A 27,041-nucleotide genomic window follows, 5' to 3' on the forward strand; every position below is an offset into this window, starting at 1 on the left:
GATATAAATAACACGATTATTGGTATTTAAAAAGGGATGTCCAGTTATTCAATTTTTCAATGCAGGGGAAGATCAACCAGATATATTCTGGAGCTTCACTCTATGGACTATCATTTGATGTTGTTGACGACGTTTCAACCCTACTCGTGATGTGAGGGTCTCATCAGGACAGAGCTTGCCTGGTGACTAAAGGATAATTGTGCTCTTCTTAGTCTGCACAATTCAGATTTAATACCATGGTATATGCCTAGGTTTATGGTGGGCTGGGTTGGCCATGGATACGAGTCCAATGGTTCAACAATAAATAATCAATATTTTCTTTAAAAAGTAGTGTATGGGAGTCTTGCAGTTAAGGGCTTTCTCCCAATAGAATTTTCATCTCTTCAGGGCACCGATGTGCGAACTTTGTGGCTGTCCGACGATATCAGACGCTGCGTGAAACTTTTTATCCTGCAGAGTTAATCTGCTGTCGACTTTCGCTCCCCTTGGACAGAGAGTCAGAAGCCGCAGTATATGTATGGAAGTCTTGTGGTTAAGGTCTTCCTGTCAATAGAAATTGAAACTCTTCAAGGCACTGATGTGCGAACTTAGCAGCTGTCCGCCGATATCGGACGCCGCATGAAAGATTTATATCCTGCAGAGTTAATCTGCTGTTGGCGTTACCTTCCCTGGTGTCTTGAAGAGTTACATATATATATGAAAGTTGAAATTTATTGTGCAATTTGAGTTATATGGATGGCTTGACACAATAAGTAGCTTTTTCATACATGAGAAAACCGGATTTGTCATGCTGTTTCTCACACTATTTGTCATTCTCTTTGGCAAAACACATGGTCAAACTTGAAAAAATCTTGCATGAGTGTGACCAGGTTCAAACTGACCTACAGGGCAATCTGACAGTGCCATTAGGGCTGATCTGACCGCTCAGTGTGAGGGGCGTTTTATGGCTGTTTGGGAGCCTGTTTTATGGTATGATGGACCAGTTTTGCTGTTGACTTCTCTAATATTATCAAAAACATTGCCTGCAGCAAGCACAACTGCATTCAGTCTTCCATACCTTGCAAAACTGACATACTCTGCAATTGTGAGCCCCTTTATGTGTCTCACAGAGACAGCGCATGCCCTGTCTCTTTGAGACATGTGGTTGTCACTTGCTGGGCTTGAGTACCACCCACTACTCACCATTGGTGAGCTTCCATGCCACTCTCAATTGCTTGCTTTCTGCTGGTCTGCTCTGCCATTGGCACTTCCCTCTTTTTGCATGTGACCCTCCCCTAGAGCATGGCCCAAGTACTTGTGTCCTTACACTACTCGAGATTTCAGAGCTATTTTTTCTTTTTGTTGAGCCACTCTACAGAGAGCATGTTTTGTAGCTGGCTCTGCTGTCTGCTTCCTCTGCCCTACTGTTGGCCTCTTTTCTCTGTTGCCCCTCCCTCCAGTGCTGTGTTGGCCTCCCACACAGCACAATAAATAATCGCAAGGCCAGATGCCTTTGTCCAGTCCTGCTTCATTAAAGGCTTTGTCTTTTGTTTTGTTGCTGTTTTTAGATAGCGTGAGTCCGACCCCAAGGTACTGGAGCGCTTTACACAAGGAGACATTCATTCCATTTAACTCGAGCCCTTGACGCCTCCAAGCAAACTCACTCCATTCCCTCGTCCCGTTCCCAGATCTCCAAGGTGATGCACCCTGTAGTGCTTTACCCTACAGCGCTCTCTCGAATTCTCTGGGACACGCAGAACTTCGCTGGGAGCATTCGTTCTTCAGTACAAGCTGTCTCTGCCCACGCTGTCTTTTTGACATGGACAGAGTTGTTATGCTGTGCAGTGACCGTGGGGAGTAAAGTGAAAAGCGAGGCATGTCTCTAACTGGCGTGAACTGTAAGTGAGAGAAGGAGAAGGGAAGAACCATAGTCCCCGGGAAGGCGCCCTCGGTGACAGACTCTCAGTGGGAGGCATCCCTAGAGACAGGCGGCCCGGAGGTGTGTCTTATAAGCAATAGCTTCATTTATCATTTAGCACAGCTTCACTGGGGCTCAGGCTCTTTCTCTAAGTACTTTTTGGGGAATCTGAGGATCATTTCACATACACAGGAGGGGGCTGAAAGTGAATTAACTGGCTGCCCTCGAACTTCACCGCCTGCACCCTATGTAGCAGCTGTCACTTTACTCTTTGTGCCAGGGGTGGCTTGTGTATAGGGCTGCACCCTTCCCCTTTTGTGGCCTCTCTAATAAAGCAGTTATTTAAATACATTTGAAAAATAAAAGATTTTGTTTACAGCATTTTCCTTGACCCCTACTCCAAGTAAAAGGCACGCCCTTTTTTATTCCCCACTGTGCCGGTGTGAGTATGTGGTTGAAGCTGCACAGCAGGGCTGACAGGGGCATGCCCACGCACAGCCCTTATGTGTTCTCATGATGCAGTGTCGTCCCTGGATTAGTTCCTCCTCCACCAGGAGCTCAGATAGAAAACAGCCTTGAGCGTTTCTCTCTCCAGCCCGGGCTTCTAAAGACTGCATGCCACTCAGCTGCTATCACTCCACCCTTTCAAATCTACTCAAATGGTGGGGTGTGGTCAGCAAGCTCTACTGACCACACTCCACTCTACCAGGAAATGGGAAAGGGTGGTTAAGGAAGCATGTACTGGAGGTCAGAGCATGTGATATTACTTTAAATCCTCTCTTATCTGTGTCCCAGGAAGCAGGAAAAGTCATGGCAGAGGAATATGTCCATAATAACTCCATCCACTGTCTCTCGGAAACAAGAGTGGTTGACCTGACCTGACCTTAAGCCATTTGGATCACGAGCACACACAAGTAAAAACAGAAAATAAGAAAAAATCTGTTCTCTCAGCTCTCTCATCTCTTCCCTTCCCTGCCTCACTAGGTGCTGGTGTTTCTCTAAGGCAGCAATGGTTTCAGTACTAGTAATGCTGATTTTATTTCTTCTGCAGATATTAAACAGATGTAATCTACAGGTCAAATAAAACAAACATTAACCAAATCTCTAAGCATAGCTTTTATCACTGAAGCTGCTGGATATTGGATGGGTGAGGCTATGTATGTTTATGTGAGTGGATGAGTCAGTGACTGCAAGGGTTGACTGAGTGGCTGAGCAAATGGGAGTGGTTGGATAAAAGAGTTGGGTGAATGGCAATGGATAGCTTAATGTGGATGAGTGAATGGGTAGGTGAACAAAGGCAGTGGGTGAGTGAATTGTTGAATGCAGGTGGGTGAATAGCTGAATGGAAGTAAGTGGGTAGTGAGGCTCGCTCACATGGTGCAATTCCATGTTTGCATTTGTGACACACCACCATTTTCCATCACCAGCCACCACTGTTATGTGCACCGAAATCTCAACAGTATATTTCAATTCTGAAATGTTTTAAGCGAAGCTACTAGTGTTCTATGAATGATGATATAATAGTGATACAGATGTGAGCTTGTGTAGAATGAATGCAATGCAATATTAATATACTTGAAAGCTAACACAAATGCTAATAACAAGAGACCGATTTCCATTCTTCTCGATTTCTTTGTAATGTAGTTTTATACTGAAGTATATGTGCACTATGTGAATGAATAGTTGATTACAATTATCAATACGAACAGAAGAGAATTGCAACCTCGCTAGAAAACCAATAGATCAAATGGATAAGAAATACAATATGGCATAACAAATAGACAAATTAAATAAATCATTGGAAATCTCTGTTTTTCTTTTTATAATGTTGCTATTTAGTTTGAATAATGCGGATTCCTGTGTGGGGCTGTTAATGCTCTTTATTGCCTGAGATTGTTACTAATTCCTGGTTCCACTTGTATATGTTATAGTGGGGTCTATTGATGTATGTTGCACTGACCCATATTTTTCTGGGGGAAATGTTGCCTATTCTCATCCAGGGTCATGGACACATCTAATCTAGAGTCTGAACCAATGAAGTTTCTGAATTCAAAGGAATCTCAAAAAGTGAGGGAGATGCTGAAAATTAAGGGACTAGGTCAGCATTGCAGAAGCCCGGCAAAGAGTCTTCCAGGAACAGGGAACAAGTGTTAGCCCCAGCCACACTTCAGCAAGAAGTCAAGGGAAAGCTCAGAGGTCTGTACCTCCCAAAGTCCAAAGGATTGTGACCCAACACCTAACTGTGAGAACAGCAGTTAATACCATTCAAATCTTCAGAGCGACACCTATCTTCACATCATCAGAGACTCCATTGTTCTTTCTATTCTCACGTTATAATCTGCAACATTAGCAGATTCTCCCAGACCAAACCTGGAAACAACATTATCCATGGATATCTGCCGCTCCTTGCAAAATTGATGATAGGGACTTTTAGTTGACACTTTGGCACTCCAAGGTCCTTTTCTTAGGCTCTTCATCTATCACTTAAACAGCGTTACATCAATTCTCAAACTAACAAACCATGTGAGTGTACCTGCAAGGGAAAGACACACAAGCAGAAATGGGAAGCAGCATTTTATGCAGAAAGAAGTAAAAGGCCTTAAGTCAACCTAAGCGTATTACTCAATGGTGCACATACAATTACAAATAAATGAAAAATCAGTAGATGGTTGACAAAATCAAAAAACGGGGGCTGGAAGAGGCGTATGCTAGGTCCACCCTCCTGATTCAATAGTAGACACAAAAATCGGAATTCTCGGATAAAGAACCTAGCTAGAAAAAAGAAGGTTTTCTCTCAATATGAGTCAGGAAAAAACATGGCGAGAAAGGAAAAATGTCCTTTCTTGAGTCCCCTCACTCACCAGGGTTTCCCCACGGTGACATGCTTCATCATAGGGGCCATCTCAACCCGCTGCTGGTTGAGGCGTGCTACGACTTGCGACACTACGTAAGACCACTTTTAGTGAGGAACTATGTGTAGTGCAGAGGTATGTGTGGAGTGGGTGAGTTAAAAATATCTAACTAGTGAGCAAAATAACTTTATTCAGGCTCCTAGCTGATATGTTAAAAACGGGGTGGGTCTCTAGGGTTCCTGTCTTCAATGGGTCAGGTGTCCCTAGTGGACGCCAACTAGTTTCGAGCTTCCCCAATGCTCTTCTTCAGGACTCACCCAGGGTCCAACCCTGTGTGTACCACTCCTTAGGTGATCTAAAAGTGAGGAAAAAAGTGCGCTGCAACTAATAAGCAAGCAAAGTTGATACATACGATATAATAATCAACGTAGTATCTGTGAATAAAAATGAAGACAAAATTATCAAGTACTACCTACTCCCAGTGGGGTAGGTGAGTTCCAAGATGCATTACAACAGTTCACTCATTCGTTCAGGGTGTGTGTGTTAATCCAGCCTTAACGCGCTTTTTCATGCTTGGTTAGTAGGCAATACACACTCCTTATCAAACCACCTTAAAAAGTGGCTCTGTAAACCTGTGCCCGGTGGCACTTTCAGAAAGCAAAACAAAAGGGTCACCTCGTGACAGTACCGTAATGAAAAACATGCCGAATCACTGGAGAGCGTTTCCGGTTATATACTTCAGTTAAAACATTTTTTAGTAGTGAAGTAAAGGTTCTGATAAATCATGCTTATTTAGTCAAATAAATGTGACACGTTAAGTAAAGGATCGTTGGTTATGCCTCTGTTAGTGTCAATGGTGGTTATCAGTAATACGCGTATCACATTGATAACGAGAAAACAATACAACACAACATGAAAAACAACACATTAGGGAAAAAAACACATACTGGTTACGAAGCATAAATCTGCTTCATGGTCTCCTTTCAGTCAGATTCAGCTCTCCTTTGCAAGAACAACATCTAACACAAGTCTGTTCTGTAAAACCATTGACCTAATTGCTACCATCACAGTATCCACAACTAAAAGCACTTCAGCTGTACTAGTAGACGACTCATCAACCACAGTGGGAAGCTTTCCAATCTTATGCAAATTGAGTATCACTCTTACAGATGGAATTATGGTACCCAGCATGTCTTCCACAATTTCACTAGCACTGGCACCTTTCTTGGTTCTCACATGTTTTTTCCCTATTGGGTCATAAAGATGTCCCACATGATACATTTTTGAAAAAACTATCCCCATGTTACATGTTCCACACCATCTCCTGGATAGCCTGTAATAAGCATTTTCCCCATAGATATAATAAACTACAGGAATAACAGGATCTTCCCCACCTAAATATAATTCCCAATTTCCAAAAGTGTGGTCACATTCACTTCTACCTACAAAATAAGTATCTAAATTAGATTTTCTAGTATAGACACACAGTTTCCCATGATGTTGTCAATCCAATGCGGCTATGTTTCCAGCTACCTTATGCTCAAGCTCTTCTCATCAGCCAGGATAGCTTGACTCCAGTGGCATGGAGAGCACGGGACCCATCCCACTCGGGGTGACAAATGCAAAAACATGTCATACATTCACCCCAGTACAGATATCTGAGCCTAAATCCATCGTTTTTTTGCTCCCAAGGACGTTCCAGTTTGAACCCAGCAATATGCAAATCAGTCTTAACCCTGCACCCAAAGGGAACATTCCAGTCCGAACTGCCAGGCCAGGTCCTCCCTGACATTGTTCTGCATTCTGTCCATCAATTGTTCTTTTTGCATTTCTCACCCCAAGTAAGACGGGTATGCCCAGACGTGGGTCCCGTGCTCTCCATGCCACTGGAGTCAAGTTATCCTGGCTGATGAGGGGTGAAACCCCGAAACTGGTCCTAGGATGCTTGTTTCCAGTCCAGGGAGGACCTGGCCTGGCAGTTTGGGCTGGACTGTTCCCATTGGGTGCAGGGTCAAGACTGATTTGCATATGGCTGGGTTCAAACTGGAATGGCATGGGGAGCAAAAAAACGATGGATTTAGGCCCAGATGTCTGTACTGGGGTGAGTGTATGACATTATTCTGCATTCGGTCCATCAATTGTCCTTTCTTTTTTTGTTCATTGATTGACACAAAACACACCTCTGGCACAGTTCTTCAGCCATCAGTCTGAATCTGGGGTTGAACCTGGTCTGACTGAATAAATGCACCATAGCGTATCTGCCTACAAGAACCAGTCCATGATAATGTCTCACCGTTGGAGGTAACAAGCTGTCTGGCAAAACAGGCCTTCCATCTCCTGAAACCCAAATGTCATCCTCATCCCTTTTGACACAACCTGCTCAGACCCAGCTTTGCTGTTCTGCCTCTTACCTTCCTCCCATGTATCAGCTGTGGTTAACAAAAGATTACATTTGGTCTCATCTGCTATTTCATTGTGATATTTACAATTGAAAGTACAAGCATTTAAGACACAATATCTGGCAGTCTCATCAGCATACTTGTTGTCCACAGTCGCATAATCAGTCCCACTGTGGTTTGCAGAATATTTCACAACTGCAATTAGGGCAGGTAGCTGAAGTGACTTCAACAAATTATGCATACTCTCCCCATTGTGGATTGGAGACCGAAAGTCAAACTGACTATCAGTGAAAATAGTCACTTTCAGCTGGCTTGAAGCACAGCATATGCTAGTAAGAGCAATCAATTTGGCCACTTGCGTAGAAAACACTCCTTGAAGCCAGGAGGCTTCAACCACACCTGAGACAATACAGACTCCGTAGGCAGCCCCCAGGCTTCCTTCATGCTCTCGGAAACAGGAGCGATCAACAAACATTACATAATATGATTTAGGCAGTGGCACATCATGTATGTCAGGTCTTTTCTTGGTGTACAGTTCAGTAATATCAAGACAGTCATGTTCAGCTTCACCTTCAGTAACATCACTCCAGGTGTAGGTAACATGTTAGAAGGATTTTGAGTGGTATATCGCTTGAGGGTTATGTTTTTTGCAGCATATTTATACTTGGTCAAGTGAGTATTGGTTAGATACTGGGTTCTGGTGCATGTTAACAATGTCTCTACAGAATGGAGAACAAAAACACTTAGGGGATGGCCCATAGGAATACTTTAACACTGTTCAATGCTGGCACATGTGGAAGCCATGACTTTGAGACAACAGGGCAAAACAGCAGCTACTGGGTCATGTGTAGCTGAAAAATAGGCAACGGGTCTGTGAGCATTGCTGTGCATCTGGGTTAGCACTGAGAGAGGGCAGCCCTCCCTCCCTCTCACTGCAAAACAAAGTAAAGCATTTATTGCAATCAGGAAATCCCAGGTTTGGGACACGAAGGAGACTTTCTCTCAGCAGGCACGCATCGCATGGTACCGGATCTGACACATCCCTGTGTGTCACCCTCTGTGACAGCTTGGACACTAGGAAAAAGTTCGGAATCCACTGTTGACAGTAGCCTACCATTCCCAAAAACATCTTGACTTCCTTCGAGGTAGTTGGCGGATTCATTTTCAGAATAGCCGAAATTCTCTCTTGTGACATCATTCTCGCTCATTTCTCAATGTGATGTCTGAGGTACAGGACTTCTCTCTTACAGTACTGCAGCTTGGTATGGAACACGTTATGTCCATTCTCAGCTAAGTGATTCAACAGAGCAATGGTGTCTCGTCTGCAAGCCTCCTGTGTATTTGACGCCATCAATAGGTTGTCAATGTACTGAACCAGGATTGAATGATGGGGCATTACCAGGGACTCCAGATTCATTTTAAGAATCTGGGTAAAGATGAATGAACTCTCCGCATATCCTTGTGGAACTCGGCACATGCCAAAACAAGGCCTCTGAACCAAGAAGCGAAGAGGAACTGACTGTCCTCATGCACAGTATGGAAAAGAAGGCTTGACACAAATCAATGACGGTGAACCCTCGGCCTCACATGGAATTTGAAATAACATAATAGCTGGATTCGGTACCACAGAACAACAGGGAACAATGATGTTAATCCTCCTAAGATCTTGGATGATCCTGTACTTTCCATTGGGCCTCTGTAAGCCCATAATGGTAGAGTTACATTGACTCCCCATAATCTCCTTCAGAATGCCTTGTTGAATCATTGAGTAGATCACAGGAGTAATCCCAGCAATGGTTTCAGGGGTAGATTTTATTGCGGGATTCTCGGATACTCAGCATTGGGTTTCACTGTGATGCAGACAGGTTCAACACTTTTAATGAGACCAATGTCTTTCCCTGAAAAGTCCCATATTTTAAGTAATACTGTCTGTCTCAATTCTGGGGGCAGATCATCTTTTGCCTTCATGGGGTACAATTCAATATCTGATTTCTGACTGACAAGTCTGAAGACATTGTCATTATCCTGAGTTTAAAACTCAATGCCCCTCGGGGTGCAGTAAATGGAACAATTTAGCTTACACAACAGATCTTGTTGGCGCAAATTCACAGGACTTAAATCAGACACCAGAAATCTGTGATTCCTTTCAAAGGACCCTATTTTGACAGGTACTACTTCAGAGACAGGGCTAATCAATTGTTTATTAGCAACTACTTCAACTTGTATTCACTTTCCCAAGAGGGGGAGGCTGGGAACCTCTGCTATACTGATAGTAGACCAGGTAGCACCAGTATCAATCAAGAATGATACGGGTAGCCATTCACCTCACCTTCCACAAATGGACCACTCTGTTCTACCTCTAAGAGTGCACTTAGCACACAACCCTCCTCGCCGCTCAGGCACCGTCATTGTTGCAGGTCTGCTTGTATCATAGGGTCCTGTTGAGATGTACCCTAATTCACAAACGGATTGGTATTTACATTGGGAACCCGATTTGGGACAAATCTGGAAGCATTTACATTTAAATGTGGCAGAGGGGCTTGTGAAACTTGCTTCACCTGAGATTGGGATAAATAACAATTCTGTGCTCTCTGTACCTGTTGTGTCTGGACCATATTACCACCTTGAATTTGCACAAATCCACCATTCTGCACCTGGTTCCCATTCACCAGGTTACCAGCATTAAGACAAAGCTACCGCTTCCAATGCCCCAACTTCCTGCAAACCTTACAAGGATTAATTTCCTTTAAAGTAGGCACATCAATTCCAGTACTCAGATCAATCAGAACACCGCGATCTACACCCTGTTGTTGAAACCCATTTCCACCTTGTGTCATAGGAGCACCCTGTTGATACACTGCCTGCATGGGACCAGCATTCCCAACAAGATGCTGATTCTAAGCTCTTTGTGCAGCTTTCATCTGTGCCATCATCAACTTCTCCTTCAATTGCTTATGCTTCATCTCCAATTCGTCACTACAATAGTTTGCGTACCTCAAGAGCTCATCAATTTGCTTACTCTGACAACAAATTAAATGCTGCTGAATCATCAAACTAATCTAAGATTTCAATGAAAGCACAAACCTGTACAGAAAATGTCAATAGTTACTGTCCCACTATGCTGCTAAAATGCCTGCAGCGATTTCTCAAAATAGGAGTGTATGAACTTCGTGGACTCCTGGGTTGTTCTTCAGTCTTGACCCAATCAATATCTTTAGGAGATATCTTTAATTTCACCTGATGATACTTTTTCATCACCGCTAGAGATGGACCCTTCATTATTGAATGTCTCATTGGCTCTTTCTCAGGCCATTCCACAGCTATTTTGCATTCAACTCACAAGTCACCTAGAACCACATTCTCAAACAAGGTATTTAGATCTATCCACAAGACTTTTGATATTTTAACAAACCTGTCAAACTGTCTGTACCACTCGACTGGGTTTTCTCTCAATTTTGTAAAATCATTTGTGTATGATGCAACATCACTTGTGATACAAGGTATTTAAACATAACCTCCACCTGGCACTTCTCTCATTGGAAGCATGTGTATATCCTCCTCCTCTGTTCCCGTTGGAGGCAACTCTAGCCTTACTAATCTTGGCTCTTTATTCTCTGCCCACCTGCCTTCCCATCTATCCAGCTCACTCCACTTTTGGACAAAGCCAATTAATGAATTGTTCTGTAATTTCACTGAAGGTCTCATGTTAGTGAAATCATGATCATTAAAGCTCAAACAGTAACTTTTCTGTTAAGTTTTGGACCTATTCAAGTCAATGTCCTATTTATGAGCTAATTCGGACAACCTTTCATGAGCTTGTCCAGCACGCCTGGTAATGTATTTACACATGAACTAAAGCTCATCATCGAGGTATGAATCTAATCGGGATAGGTGCAGATTTCCAAGTATCAGCTCATCCAGTTTGAATTTTAATTTGGCTGCATCTACTGTCTCTTCCCTCACTGTGATGGGAACAGTTCTTCCACTTGGTCCCGGATTTCTACCTCTACTTGGAGTGTCTATGCCTTTGAGCCAATCATCAAGTTCTCGGGCAGTAAGACCAGGTTGCTCTACAGGGTTATTAAAAATGATCTCTCCTCTAGAGTTACCATGATTTGTATTAGGGGTGAATACAAAAGAGACAGGTCAGAACTTGGTGAACCTATAGGTATCCCTAAATTGGGTGTACTATGATTAACACTTGAAAGAGCATTCGGGTTACTTAAGGAAAAAGGTGACGATCATTCTGGAAACCCTCTATTCGGGAAAATCCCTGTCTGATTAAATGTGGGGTCTGCACTTGCAGCACAGAGGTTATTTACTTGTGTTGGGACCAAAGGAATTTGATGAATTGGTCCCATTGTTGAGCTCACTGGAGGAAAAGCCACAGTATGTGGAGCATTTTCAGCCAATGCAGGTCTATATAAGGGAACTACAGGACCAACTGGAACTGGAACAGTAAGTGCATCTGGGGAATACATTTTGGACAGGTCAATTTGGAGGAACTATTATCCTGGAATTCTCTCCCCTCAAATTAAAGCTCACATCTACTGGGGCCATAGGTAAAACAAATCCTACTAGTATTTTCATTACTCACTCCTCTAGCCTATGCCTCATTATATGGGAAAGGGCGATTTAACAAGAACTGATTTATACGTTTGTCACTTGAATTGGTATCACTGTCCTCCGCTATGTCATCAGTATCATCTGACTCTTTCTTATCCTTTCGTTTACTCTTCTCCTCTCCTCACTCGCCAATGCAGGGTACAGTCTGGCTCCCTCAATCATGTCAGTTCTCCACGGTTTCTGTTCTGCTTTCCACCTAGCATCCGCAAAAATGCGTATGACCTTCTTGACCCTTCCTTGAAATCTCTCTCTGCCTGAGGGAGCTGTATGTTCCCAAGCATTAAGTGCTTCCTATTGTGTAGGTCTAGGAGGTGGTTTCATGTTATACAACATCTTCCTTAAATGCTCAATGATTTCAAATTAAATGTACCATAATGGGGAAACATCAGAGGACCATCTTTCTCAGTAATCTTATGCCATTGTTCAAGCCAATTACGCATGTGAAGACCCACATTTATTGCCATATAATGACCTGCTATATCTTCAGGTGGTGCCTCTTCTCCCTTTCTTAACAGGTATAGTCACATTTGACTCTGTAATGCTTTAAAGAATTTCATTTTCAGTCACAAAATTTGCAAAATTCACAAATGACTCTTCGTTTAAACTAGGAAATGATTTTTCACCCACAATTCTCTATTCAGTGTCACAGCCAGTCCCAACACAGCTCTCTATGACCTAGCCAACCAATACCAGAGCAGCTCCACACCAGCAGCATCTGTAGAATTGCGCTCCTTGCAGCAGCTCACCCTCCGTACAATTTTTCACAAACGCACTTGCTCAACAAATTACACGCAAAGCAAATGCAAACAATTTCAATAACTAACTTTGTTCCTCTAAAGAGATTAAAGCATTCTAATACACAAGAAACAGTCTAGAACAACACTTTCCAACCTACCTAAAACACACTTTAAATGAAACGTTGACCACTGTGGTCTCACTCGGATTGATACAGTTCCTCCATGTACACTGAGATTCACTATACAAACTGCACCTCACAAACACACAAATAAATGTCCCTATCTTACTTGTGCTGTTGCATACATCTCACAACAAGCACCACAACACAGCAGACAACTACACCACAGTGTCTTCTACACTGATAACTTATTACCATCCCAGGATTTTAGGCCACGGTGGACCCGATAACCATTTCAACTTCTCTACATTAAGCGCCACATTCACACAACACTTAAAACATCCCCGCAGAATGCCACACAATCACCGCAAAACATCACAAGCTAAGCATAGCAATTGCAACGCACAATCCCATTAATACTTACACCTCCGCTGCTACAACTCACTTCCAAACTGCTGGAACTCCATCAATCCTCCGAACGAACTATGGGCTTTATGGAACTTGGACTGGGCTTGGACAATTTCTGAATGGGACACTCTAACTCCCTCACCTCAGTGACAAGCCATCCGACAATTTACCAGTTGATCCAGCGCTGGGCCAACACGTATCATTAGTTATTTGATGGGTCTTTATTATCCTCTGAGGGCAAAAGGAGTTATTATGAATCCAACAAATCAATTTACAGTGTAACCCATTTGGTCACACAATAAGGACCAGGAATCAGTGGAAAACGTCAAGGGTTTTATTCTTTACCATTAGAAACTTTATTTGATCTTTCCAGTTAAGATCATAAAAGTACATAAAAGTAAAATTACATAAACCACAACAGTTTACATAAAGAGTTTTATTACAGATTAGCAGTCAGGTTAATATATATAATTTCAAAACCATGCTGTAAATATATAGAATAAGTACAGGATAACCTAAATAAATTCAGGCATACCAGTATAGACCAACAAGTAGTTCAGTCACAGCAATACAGAAAATTAGAAAAAGGACTTGGTGCTCAGAGGAGAGTATCTGATTCTCTCGTCTAAACATGAGTGAAGTCTAAAGTCATCCAATCTAGAGTCTGAGCCCATAAAGGTCCAGAATCCAAAGGGATCTCAAAAAGTGAGGGAAATGCTGAAAATTAAGAAAATGTGGGCAGGGGTCGGCATTGCAGAAGCTCGGCAAAGAGTCTTCCAGGAACAGGGAACAGGTGTTAGCCACAGCCACATTTCAGCAAGGAGTCAAGGGAAAAGCATAGAGATGTGTACCTCTCAAAGTCCAAAAGATAGTGACCTACCACGTAACTGTTAATACCATCTGAATCTTCCGAGTGACACCCATCTTCATGTCATCAAAGACTCCATTGTTCTTTTCATTCTCACGTTTTGATCTGAAACATTAGCAGATTCTCACAGACCAAACCTGGTAACGCCATTGTCCTTGGAAACCAATGGCTCCTCGCAACATTGATAAATCGAAACTTTCAGTTGATGCTCTGGCTCTCCATGTTCCTTGTCAATGTCCTTTTTTCAGGCTCTCCCTCTATCACTAATACAGTGTTGCATCTATTCTCAAACTAACAAACCATGTGAATGTACCTGCAAGGGAAAAAAACACATGCGGAAATGGGAAGCAGCAAAGAGAAGTAAAAGGCCTTAAGTCAACTTAAAGTATATAACTCAATGGTGTACATTTAATATGCGTGTGCTTATACAATTACAAATAAATGAAGATGTCAGTACATTAGATTCATGTTACACTTTGCTTAATAGTAAATTACTTGAATACGTTGGTAAATGTGACTAAGGACTACGTTATAAGTGTATAAATAAAACATTAGTTCACACAGTTACATAAATCTTTCTTGTTTCAATAGTAATCACTTTTTAGTAATGTAAGGATGGTTTTATCGATCACCTAAAGAGTCCATGTCATTTAATAGGATTAAAGCACACAGTGTATATGAATCTCTAGCTCTACTGTGGATGCACTTTGTACTGAGTTTGAGTGCAACACTTTACATTAATATTGTTAGGACACAGAGTATGTGTGCTAGATGCACATATATATTGCATATGTGTGACGTGTAAGGATGGAGCAAAATTTACACTGCTCCACTGTCAATTATAAGTATAACACTCATGCACTTCTCTTAGGTCGGTGGGTATTGCTTGCTGAAAATATTGACTAGAGATTGTAACAATTAAATAATCTACCCACTACTAAAATGCATTATATTTGCCACCATATTTTGAAAATGATCAGAAGCATACTTTTGGAGGACTTCAGGGACTCAAGCCAGCCAAGCAACCCCATGTTATGTCATGGTCACCTTTTCATTCAAAAGGACTTTATGAGGTGTGGATTTTAGGTCCCTGCATAAAAAAAGACAGATAATTCAAAACTACAAATCCCACAATGCACACAGTTGCGTTCCAAAAAAGAGAGTGCTGTTAATTTACGGTGCTAGCTACACAGAACACTTAGCAACTCTATCGTGTTCAGCTGACAACCGAACCCTGCAGCAAAGCCAAAGGAAAACACAAAAGGTTAGCCATTCCAGGCACTTTGAGACATAATTGCTTAGACGTGCAAAATAAACTGATTGTGTAGGCTACTCACAATGTATCCCCTGTCAGAAAACTGCATGAAGTCTGGAGCATCAGAGTTATGTTAACTTCCCCCACCCCGCAACCCCCCATTGCAGGGCACAAGTCCTAAAAACAGAAGTGGGGAGACTAACCTAGTTAGGCAGTATGCAAGTGACATCACGGCGCGCGACATCACGGCGCATGACATCACACATGGCATCACGGGAATTGACATCATCGAAAGTGGCATCACAAGCCACGATTTTACAGGAAGTGGCATCACAAGAAGTGACATCAGATCTAAAGCCCTCACATATACGTTTAGCAGGTCTATCAGGTGTACGTTTGAGCGCATTGTGAGGATAATGACACAGGGAGCTATGGAAGATGATATGTGACTTCTACATCTTGCTATCCCCCAGTTTTATGTAACATCCTGTACGTTCATTTACAAACATATAATTTATTGTACATGTATAGGCACATGTTGATGTAAAGTGCTCTGACAATCTGCATTGGGATGAGTAGGACTATACAAGAAAATATAGTAGTACTTAAATTATTTCAACGCCTCCTCAGGGAAAGTAAGCTCTATATAAATGCATTTTGTTTTGTGTACATACTGGGAAAGACCAACACATCTGACATTCTTACAGTGCGTGCATATTTCATTATAAGGGACTTAAAGTGAAAAGCTGCCTCTCTTAAGTATGTGTGAAGTGCTAACAATGTGTGAGCCTTTGTTTCCCCTCCGCTTCATTTGCATCAGGTGCGAGGCTCCTGACTGCTCCCAGCCAAGAGACTTAAACAAAATGAGGCCTGATTACTCCTCAAATTCGGGCTTTGTTATGGGCCCAGCAGGAGTGTAAAATAAGAAAGCCCCGTTCCCGCCTGCACCTTGTTGCTTGTTGCAAATGGAAAGCAGACAACATGTAGGCACTGCTGAAAGTGTCCCAGTGTTTGGAAATTACACCGGGACGAGTTCAGCACATTATTCAGTGGGGCCCAAATTCTTGGCAGGGTGGAAGGCGTTCATCCTGTGAAAATAGTGGGTGGACACCGTCCACCAAATTGTAACCCTGCCTTGTGCCCTGCCCCAGTGACTATGCAGCATGCATGGACAGTACAGGGATGATGCAAAACTTGAGGGCCCCCCCCTCCAGACTCAACCAGGACCTCTCAGGTCAGGGTACTCTGCTTAGGGGGCCCTTGGAGCTCAGGCCCCACGCACCATGGGGGTTTGGGGGGCCTATGTTATGCCACTGGGACAATAGCAGAAAGTCTGGCACGTGGTAACTCAGATTCAGGGAGTGAGCAAAGAAACGGTTCCATATATGAGGATTGTATTGCTGCTGCAATCAACACAGTGTGCATCTCACTCTATATCTGTTGTTTTCAAGAGTAAGTGCAGTGAAGTCTCACTTCTGTCCTTGGAAAACATGACCAACATTTCTGAGATGAGATGCAGCTAGACATAGTTACAATTTCTACAAATCTGCCCCATGGTCTTGTAGGCAATGTTTCCTCTATGCTTATTCACATGTGGCGAGGACAATTACTGGCGATTTGTACTTCCTCTACATAGAGAGACCTATTGCAATTTGAAGATGGCTGCTATATTTGCCCTTGCAGCAGTTCCCCACTACAAACTACCCGCCTACAATCTACCCCACTCCAGTCTGCCCCACTTCAATCTACACTAATCTACATCACCTCAATTTACTCAAAACCTACCCCACTTCAATCCCTCAACCTACTCCACTCCAATCTTCCCCAATATACCCCTCTCCAATCTGTCCCACCTCAATCTACTCCTCCTCCATCTACCCCAACCAACCCTCACTAAACCCCACTCCAATCTGCCGCACTCCAATCTACCCATCTCTAATGTACCCCATTCCAATCTACACCACCCAACCTACCTCACTCATATTAACCCACTCCAGTCTACCCCATCTACCCCACTCCAATCCACTACAATCTACCTCACTCTAATCGACCCCTCTCTACCCCACTCCAATCTACCCCTCTCTACCCCACTACAATCTATCCCTCTCTACCCCACTACAATCTACCACACTCCAATCTACCCCATTCCAATGTACCCAAATCTTACACACTACAATATACCCCAATCTAGGCCACACCAATCTACCCCACTTCAATCTGCCACAATGCACCCCACTCCAATATACCCCACCCATCCTACCCCAGTCTACCCCACCCCAATTCACCCCAACCTGCCCCAATTTGCCTCAATCGACCCCACCCCAATCTACCTCAACCTGCCCACCCCAATCTACCACACCTCCATCCACCCAAATTTACAACACCCTAATTTACCACATGCTAATTACCACACACAATCTACCCCATTCCAATCTACCCCACACCAAACTACCGCACTCCAATCTACCACACTCCAATCTACCCCAATTTATCCCACCCCAATCTACCAATCAACCCCACCCCAATCTATCACAATCTACCTAGCCCAATGTACCCAAATCTACCATCCTCCAATCTACCACACCCAACCAAGCTCAATCTACCCCACTCCAATCTATCCCACTCCAGTCTACCCCATTCAAATCTACCCCACTCCAATCTACCCCATTCACCCCACTCCAAAGACCCCCACTCCAATCTACCCCAAGGTACTCCACTCCAGCCTACCCCCATCTACCCCAACTCAATCTACCCCACCCAAGTATCCCAATCTATTCCACTCCAATCTATCACAATTTACCCTACTCCCATTTACCCCAAACTGCCCTATTCCAATCCACCCAATCTACTCCGTTCCAATCTACATTTATCTACCCTAATATATCCCACTCTACTCCAATCTAACCCACTCCAATTGACCCCACTCCAATCTACCTTAACCTGGCCCACTCCAATCTACACCACCCCAACCTATCCCACTCCAGTGTTCCCCAATCCCATGTACCCCACTCCAATCTACCCTAATCTACTCCACTCCAATCTATCTACCCCAATGTACCCCACCCCAATCCACCCCAATCTACCCCACTCAATCTACCCCATCCTACCTGTTGGAAGTGGGGGTCCTTATCGCTTACCACCACCACCAAATGCTGGAGATGGGAGTTCCCGGTCCCCTCGCTTCAACGTTAGGCTAAGTAAGGACACCGTCTGAGATAGCCCTGCTCACCCCCTTAGTAGCTTGGCACGAGCAGCCAGGCTTATCCCCAAGGCACGCGTGTTCAGTATGTGCAACCACGCTCACAGCAACCCCATGATGTCACCACAAATAGACTCCACACAAGTTTTGATAAAATGAGTATAATCTTTATATAAGCAATTATACGATACGACCACACGATACAAATTCAACACATAAGAATGGGTAGTATTCATTCCGATGGGTTGGTTGGTTCTAATCCCAACCACCGCTTCTAACCAACAGTTAAGTTCACTTCTAACTGTTTCCAAAAGGTTAGGCCAGTCGTATTGCTAGAATCACACACGTTGCAAAAGGTAACAAATACTGCAACGCGTAACGATATTCTCTTATACTGTGCAACAGAGAAACAATGCCATACGCGCCACAGTCATGTACTTTGGAATTGAAGGAATAATGCAATGCGTATCACCACCAGCATGCCCTGTACCAGGGAGAAACAAAGCAATGCGTCATCCTACAATACTGTACGGTGCAATGAAGAAATAATACACTGCGCCACGTTATACTCAGATACTGTGCACTGAAGAAATAATGCAACGCGCCACATTACAATCAGGCAATATGCAAGGGAAAAATAACGCAGTGCGTAGCGCACCAAGCATGTAGTTCGTCAGGCACAAATGAGGTCAGGCGTCATACAACAGTTCAATAGTTTGTTAGCAGCAATAATGCAAAGTGTAATTTGACAGTTTTACGTGCTCCGTTAACAGTGCCCCCATTATGGATAAAATGATGACACAAAAGTACTGCTTCCCACTTCGGCCCCAGCACTGCCCCTCCTTGGGTCAGCACGGGCCGGGATCCGAGCTGAAGCAACGGCTTGCGCAGCTGACTGAAACGGGAGGACGAGAGAGTGTCCCTCCAGGCCCGCACCCCACCCCAGGTGTTGATCCACGTTACCTGGGGGGGGCGCGACCCCACTCTCCTCCCTGACATCAGCGACTTGGGCCTTGATTCAGAACTCCGTCCCGGGGTGTGGCGGACTCGGGCCGGTGGCTCAGTTCTTCCGTGGCTGCCGGTCCGGGCCGCTGCAGCTGACTCCGAGGGCCCAATGACTTGGCCCTCCTTCCGGTGGTCTCAGTCCACACCAAGATCCGCCCTCAGCACTGTGAAGACTTTACTTCCAATTCGATGCACCCCCTACTCAGGCCCTCCTCACCAGCGCCTCAGGTTGCACTTTGACACACACTCCGCGTGTCTGAGACTCGCCTCTTCTCTGGTGCTCACGACGATCCGGCGCTCTTCACCAACGCTCCGCTTTCACCTCAACACGCACCCTGCGCGTTCAAGTCTCTCCTTTTCTCCCGGTGGACACGATGTCCAGGCTCTCTTCACCAATGCCCTGGCTGCACCACAACACGCACTCTGCACATCTGAGTCTCACCTCTTCTCCCGGTGCACACTATGTCCAGGCGCTCCTCACCAACGCGCAGGCTGCACCATGACACGCACCCAGCGTGTCCGAGACTCACTTCTTCTCTTGGTGCCTACGAAGCCCAGGCGCTCTTCACCAAAACCCGGGCTGCACCAGGACACGCACCCAGCGCGTCCGAGACTCACTTCTTCCGTTGGCGCACACGATGCCCCGACGCTCTTCACCAGTGCCCTGGCTGCACCCAGACACGCACCCAGCGCGAACAAGTCTTGATTCTTCCTTTGCTGCACACAAGGCCCAGGCGCTCTTCCCCAACACCCGGGCTGCACTACGACACGCACACTGCGCATCCGAGCCTCACCTCATCTCTCCGTGCTCACCACGATCAGGCGCTCCTCACCAACGCCTTGGCCTGCACTTTGACAAGCACCCAGCGCGTCCGAGACTTAGTTTACTCCTGCATGCCCACAATCACACGGCACAACTTCTGAGGGTCTCAAGCTACAAAAGCACGCACACACCGCGTTGCTTGAGACTTCTCCGGAAACTTTTCTGATCCTGTATTTCCAAACAGGGAGCGAGCTCACCTCGGGCCCTTGGGGGTTACAAGACAAAGCACAGTCTTCTTCAAGCAGGGGGACCCAGCACCTCCAAGCACAGTCCCAGCAGCCTCTCCCTTAGTTAGAACAGGAAACTGCAGACCAGCCCCAGATCACGAAGCAAGGATTGGTCTTTCCACAGTAGTCTCTTCAGTTGCTCCTTCTTTAGCAGAGGTTCCTCTTGACCACAGAATGGGTCCAAGCCTTTACAGTCTCAATCCATATATGTTTAATTCCCACTTTCAGGGGTGTCAACTCTCCTAGTTGTACCCCTTAATGTCTTTGAAGTTCGTATGTACTCAGAGGTCCCTGACCCCTCCCTAAATCAGTTCTGGTGTCTCCTTCCCAGTGTCACCTCTCTCCCTTTGATACTGGGGATCTGGATCCTTAATAACTCAGCAGGAGATGGGTCAATTGGTTTATAGAACCAGCCCAGGCCTTTTCACCTCCCGGGCTACTCCTCCCCCCTACTCCCCAGATGCATGGCAGCCTGGTGCCATCTCAACCCCTCCCTGGGTCAAGACCTCTCCCAGCTCCTCTCACCTTTCAGTTCCAGACAGACAATCCACATTTCAGAGACACACAGAAATGCTCAGAGCACAAAACTCAGCCACTTTCTTAAGAGTGGTTTATGAACACACATTGACAAAACCACCGTCACAGAAAGATGTGTTATATATACATACTAAACTTCACCTCTCCATTATAAACTGTCAGGAAACTAGGCTAACAAGCAGAACACCCAGCCTCCCCCATTCTGTCCTATGGGCAGGATGGCCTTTCAGCAGTGAAATGCGAAATGGAGAGTTTTTCACTGTCAGGACATAGCACACACCTCAGTTTATGTTCTGCCTTTTACCTACACTGCACCGTGCCCAGGGGTTACCTGGGATATACCACAGAGGTGCCCAATGTGTATGTAAAAGGGAAAGTCAGGCCTGACAAGTGGTTGCACTTGTCAGGACAACATGCTAACTTAGCATTCTGCGTGCAGCCCCTACACTGAAGGCCTGAGTTCCCTTCTCTGTGCGCCCTTGCATTACTAGCCCTTGCACACACAGTGCACATCACTAGGGACTTTTACTAGCAAGGCAAACATACCAATCATGGCCAACCAATCACCATTACATTTTGAACAGGGAACTCTTGTACTGTGATACTGATTAGCATTGGCAAAGTACCCAAAGCATCTAAATTAGCTATTCTAGGTCAGGAAAACGGTCTAGGGGGAAGCAAAAGGTTTAGGGAACTTTAGTCAAAAAGGCAAAGTCCTACACTAACCCACACCAATCTGCCCAACCCACTCTATGCTAACCTGCATCACCCCAATCTTTCCTAACCTACCCCAACCTACTGCACCACAATCTTCCCCAGTCTACCCACCCCAATATACCGTACTCCAATCTACCCCACCCCAATCTACCACAGTCCACCCCACTCATTTCAGCCATGCTGAGCAGCAGCCACACTGATGTACAAACATGGCTAAACACATTGACTAAGCCAATAGTTCTCACATAGGCGAGACTGGTTGGCTCTTCCAATGCTTGTTTTGTACCTATCTGTTTTACTAATGTGGGCCACTTTTATTTTGATGCCGGGTGACGGGCCTGTTTTCTGTTCGACCCTGCCTGCGACAGAACAAAGCGACTGTGGCTTCTGGTACCAAACGCCGTAGAGGAATTCAAATTGATTAATGAACAGAGATGTCTGCTACTGATCAGAAGAAAGAATGTACCTATCGCCATCATGAGAGGGGCCTGTCGGCGATCATAGATTTTTTTTTTAATGGGACAGCAAATGTGGAGCGTCGGTTGGTCGGAGCGCAGAAATATATACTTTGCACAAAGGGAAAGGCCTTCTGCTGACCACAGTAACACAAATAATAGCACATAGAAAGGACCCTTGCACTAGCCACAAAGAAATATGCACACTCACGGCAATATGTACTGCTCCTATAGACTTGAAAATCCTGTATGACAACAGTAAGAGAGAAACCATCAAGACATATGTCACTGACCAGAGCTACGTGGGGAGTAAATGCCAAATAGTGCCTGATCCTCGAGGGCATCTCTGTGGCCTAAGACAAAGCCACTGGCACTATGCAGCAGGGGACGACCACATTATGTGGCAATTCTAGGTAAATGATTTAGCGTAATGCAGCACATTTTGTGATAGTAATTCTTCATTATTTTGTCATTTTTACTCACGTTAACACTGTCTGGGCAAAGGTTTTGCCTCATGAGTATGAATTTAACACCCAAATACAGCACTAACAAGCCGAAAGGTGACCAGTCAATTCCCCTGTGCAGCAACGTGTCACTGTGTTCTTAGTAACTTTTTGTCAAAATCTGCAGAATGGGCAGAAGATGATGGATTATGTGGCAAATCCCGAATTATGTTGGAAAATGCCATGGCTGCAGAATTGCATAATTTGAGTGGCCCGGCCATGAAGCAGTGGGCCATAGCAGTCATGTGGCTGGCTCACGAAATGGACTGAAGAACAAACCGGACCCTGAACTAAAAATAATTTTTCCTTTTCCTACTGCCATCAACTAATTAGATTTTGGAGCTTCATTTCAGTGAGTGAAAAACATTTTTTCATACTTCTTGTGGCCTCACCCCCTTTCCACTCAGGCCTGACTCCAGGATTTTTTCTCTGGAAAGGACACAGCGAAGCATTTGGTGGGCCATGAGGATGAATGGGTATTGGCTAAAAAACAACTAAGTATTTCAGAGATATACTATTAAAGGCATTGGCATCTGTTCACTTTTTACATTTTTAACACAATAACCATCACTCAAGGAGCTACATACTTCACTTTCTCTGATGGGCTTACAGCTTTGGGAGAGGGGAGGGATGCTGCTTGTCAGAACTTTAAGATGAAGATGCAGAACTTTAACACTGCAGCATGCTCCTGGTCATGTGTGGCAACAGAATTGTTTCTGCTGCTGCACAAAGCCACTTTACGTATTTTCATATTTTAAAAAAACGTTGGCAGCTTTTTACTTCGCAAAGCATTTAAGTTTGAAAATATGATGTAAAAAAAAACAGGAAATGCCATGGCATAAAAAAACATAATTCACTGGGAACTGTGAAAATGGAAAGTATTTCACAGATGCCTTTGAAATATGGATTTTATCATAATTATGGCATTCTCCAAAAATGCAAATCTGCAGACCTTTAACATTGTCAGGGTAGCTAGGAATAAGCTGCATGGAGGTCCAAATTATGAACATCTAAATTATGAAGCGAAATTGCAAGTTATGCAGCCCTTCTTCTAGTGTTAAATATTGCTATCTGTCTGAGAAACATTATTTTTGGCAAAATCTGCAAATTTAGAAAATTATGGCAAATGCAGTAAATCCATAGTTATGGGGCAAACACTGCAGCTAAAGAATCACCTAAATTAATTGTCCATCACCACTGTGTTTATTAACAATGTATTCAAGAACTATAAACAAAACCTAAACATCCTAATTCCTCTCAATTGCATCATTAGCTGCCATTAGAAGAAAATGGCCTTTTCAACCTAATAAACAAAAATAAACATGTAATATATAAGATATATAAGAGCACCAAATGTAATATTGTCCTATATTGCCATCCCATGCTTCTTATGGCATTTACAAACCACTAAGTCTTTGGCCTCATGGTTTATATCATCAGAACCCCTCATTGGCAATATTCGACCATACTGCACAGTTAGCCTGTTATGTAGCCTATATACAGATGATATATATGTAATCCATTTTGGGCTAAACGTTTTACATGTTTTAATAAAGTTTACATTTCAGGTACCATCTGGGGATGTACATTTAGAGGCCGATTACGATGTCGGGCCGAAATCCTCCTCCCGACAGTTGGAATGTCCTCAACCGCGTTGAAGCCTTTCAGACCGACTCGATCGGTTTATATTCCGACCGCCCGATTACAATGTTTGTGGTTGGAACGTAAACCAGTCGGTCATTCCGAATCGGTTCCAAGACTCGCAGAGTATCCGTGTTGGTCGGAACCACATCTTTCACCCCTATGGACAGTGTTTCCGCCCACAAGATTACGATTTAGATTTCCAACAGCCTTTCCGACTCGGCCTGGTCGACACAGAAAGGCTGTTGGAAAGTGACTTTGAGGGCCCCTGGCAGGACCACCTTGGTCCGCGACCTGCAGTTGGTGGCCGAGGGGGTACCTATGGGCTCACCCAGTAAATCTCTGCACAGTGAGGCAGGCACCATAGGGTGCCTGCCACAGGGTGCAGAGTTTCCTAAAAACACCCCATTTCCCCATAGGAGCCTGTGTTACGGCCGGTTCTCGGGCATAACACAGGCTCCCATAGGAAACAATGGGAATCCAACCGAACAGTGTTTGGTCGCATCGTAATCCGTGGGTCGGAAGTTAACCCACCGACCGGAAGTCAGTCGGTCCTGATTCCAAGATGGTGTCAGCGGAGGCTTTCTGCCCGACATCATAATGAGCCCCGTAGTTACATAAATAAAGTTAGGTGACCCTTGATCAAGGATTCCATAGTTTATAGGATGGAGACGATTTTTAAAAATATATATTTTGTTAGATTTTTTATTTTTTTTGATCACTCAAACAATTGGTAACTTTTCATGACATTACAAAGGCAAAATGTGCAGCCTCTGCTAGATTTGCATATTGCAGTAATAAGCAAATAGGGAAATAATGCAGTCAAAATAACCCAATAATCCACATTTACAGTTGGAAGGGGTTTCATCTATGAAATATTCATTGTAGGATACAATTTTGAGTTCTCTAAATGAATAAGCATTTAGCCAACAGCTCTATGGTACATAACTACCCACTTCACTTGACTTGCTCTTCTCACTTAGCCAAGTCCATTATGTTCCTCCTATTTCGCTAATATTTTTTCAAATATTTAGGGGTATCCCCTACCTTTATTTACAAGTCTTTCCGCTGCCATACACCAGTCCACTTGCCTGGGGCACATTCCTCATGTCTGGCTGTCCGATCATTGTGCTACATTTCTCTTTGCTAGTGGAATCCCAGTTTTTTATTGATGTACTACCAGTAGTTCTCAATAATCAAGCGACTCCTCGGTGTGTGGGTAAATGTACTCTGTCAGCCACAGCCTATACAGCAAATTTGGCAATTAGATCACCCACATTTTCACAGATGAACCTTTGCTTAGTACACTCTGGAAAATTTAATTTGAACCTATGGGAACCAGATCTTGTTACTAATTTAAAGATTTGTCCTGAAAAAGGTGGAGTAGACCAACTGTGATCCACCGAAACGCTGCATCGACAACTTGATATTTTTATAAATTGTTTTGGTTTCTTTGATAATTGAAAATCATGTTTATGTAAATCTTTAAGGGGAGATTCAGATGCATTGATTGTGTAGGAGAATATCTCTTATGTATACTATAATGAAGTTCTACCTGAACAAAGCAGCGAAACTGTTATAAAGGACAATATTGAAGGAATACAGTAAGAACATATTAGTGATTTATCTATATGTAACAAGGGTTGATAAACCCCTTTTCTTTATGATAACTTTATGTAATAAATTGTGGATATTTTTTATGGGATTTTATAGGAGAACAAATATAGTATGTTTAATAAAAGGGTATATATCTTTGCAATCAACAGATCTCATTGCATGATTGGTAGGACAAAAGAGTATTGTTGAATATGGTGTGTATGAAAAGGTGAAGGTAATAATATAATGTTTCAAAACATTATACAACAAGCAGGGTGCATGAGAGGGGCCTATGGGGCAGTGGAAAGGGAGAGGAATGCAGATTGGTATAAGTATTAAGAGAGAAAACACAATATTTTGCAAAATAGCAAATATTTTAAGGACGTTCAAAACAGAGAGTGTGTGTGCGTTTCTGTCTCTGTGTATGTAAGCACCTCTGGTGAATTCCAACTGACATCTCACAATACTTGACTGAAAGCACCTATACCCAACTACTCATCAGAAAATACATCTATTAGGGGGTGTAACACCACAAACAAGCCCCTGAATCTACACTGATTCATCATATTTTCTTAATACACCGCACGAAACACATACTCAGAGAATTTCTATACTGGCCGACGGACATTGTGCCAGCCGCCCGAAGAAAGATACACACTGACAGCATGATGCCGCAGAGTCAGTTGGCATATATCCCAATCAGTCAGTGTCAGCTGTGCTAGTCTGTCGAGTCAGTGTGTAGACTATTTTTTTTAGGTCTCGCCTGACCCAGCGCATGCGCTGGTCTTGCAAGACTTATTGAGAGGGCTCCAAAAAAGTGCTACCAGGCCAGCCTAGAGCTACAGTGCATGTGCGCGGGGGCGCGCGCCGCGTTTTACAGCAATTACTTTCACTTTCGGCCACACGGCTGCTTTGATGTTTGATCGTGATCGGATCACGATCACTTTCACGCACGGCCGCTTTGCATAGCCAATATGTCTCGCTTTTGGGACCTTATAAGTATTTAGTTGCGCAACTGTTGCATGGCTAAACACTTATAAGGTCCCAAAGGCGAGACCTATTGGCTATGCCAATGCTTGTTATTTTTTGCCGTTTGTGGGCTGTTTTATGGGCTTCTGAGCCAGTTTTCACTGTTGATTTCCCGGATATTAACATAAACGTTGCCTGCCCAAGCTCA

At 44.0% G+C, this 27,041-nt stretch overlaps 1 protein-coding gene across 1 annotated transcript in view; it reads left to right on the forward strand.

Annotated features, from left to right (window-relative positions):
* LZTS1 (leucine zipper tumor suppressor 1) overlaps positions 1–27,041 on the forward strand; it is a 298,358-nt gene that overhangs the window by 208,319 nt on the left and 62,998 nt on the right. The gene's annotated exons all lie outside the window — the stretch shown is intronic.

Source organism: Triturus cristatus, chromosome 11 (assembly GCF_964204655.1).
Source record: "Triturus cristatus chromosome 11, aTriCri1.1, whole genome shotgun sequence".
Taxonomy (NCBI): domain Eukaryota; kingdom Metazoa; phylum Chordata; class Amphibia; order Caudata; family Salamandridae; genus Triturus; species Triturus cristatus.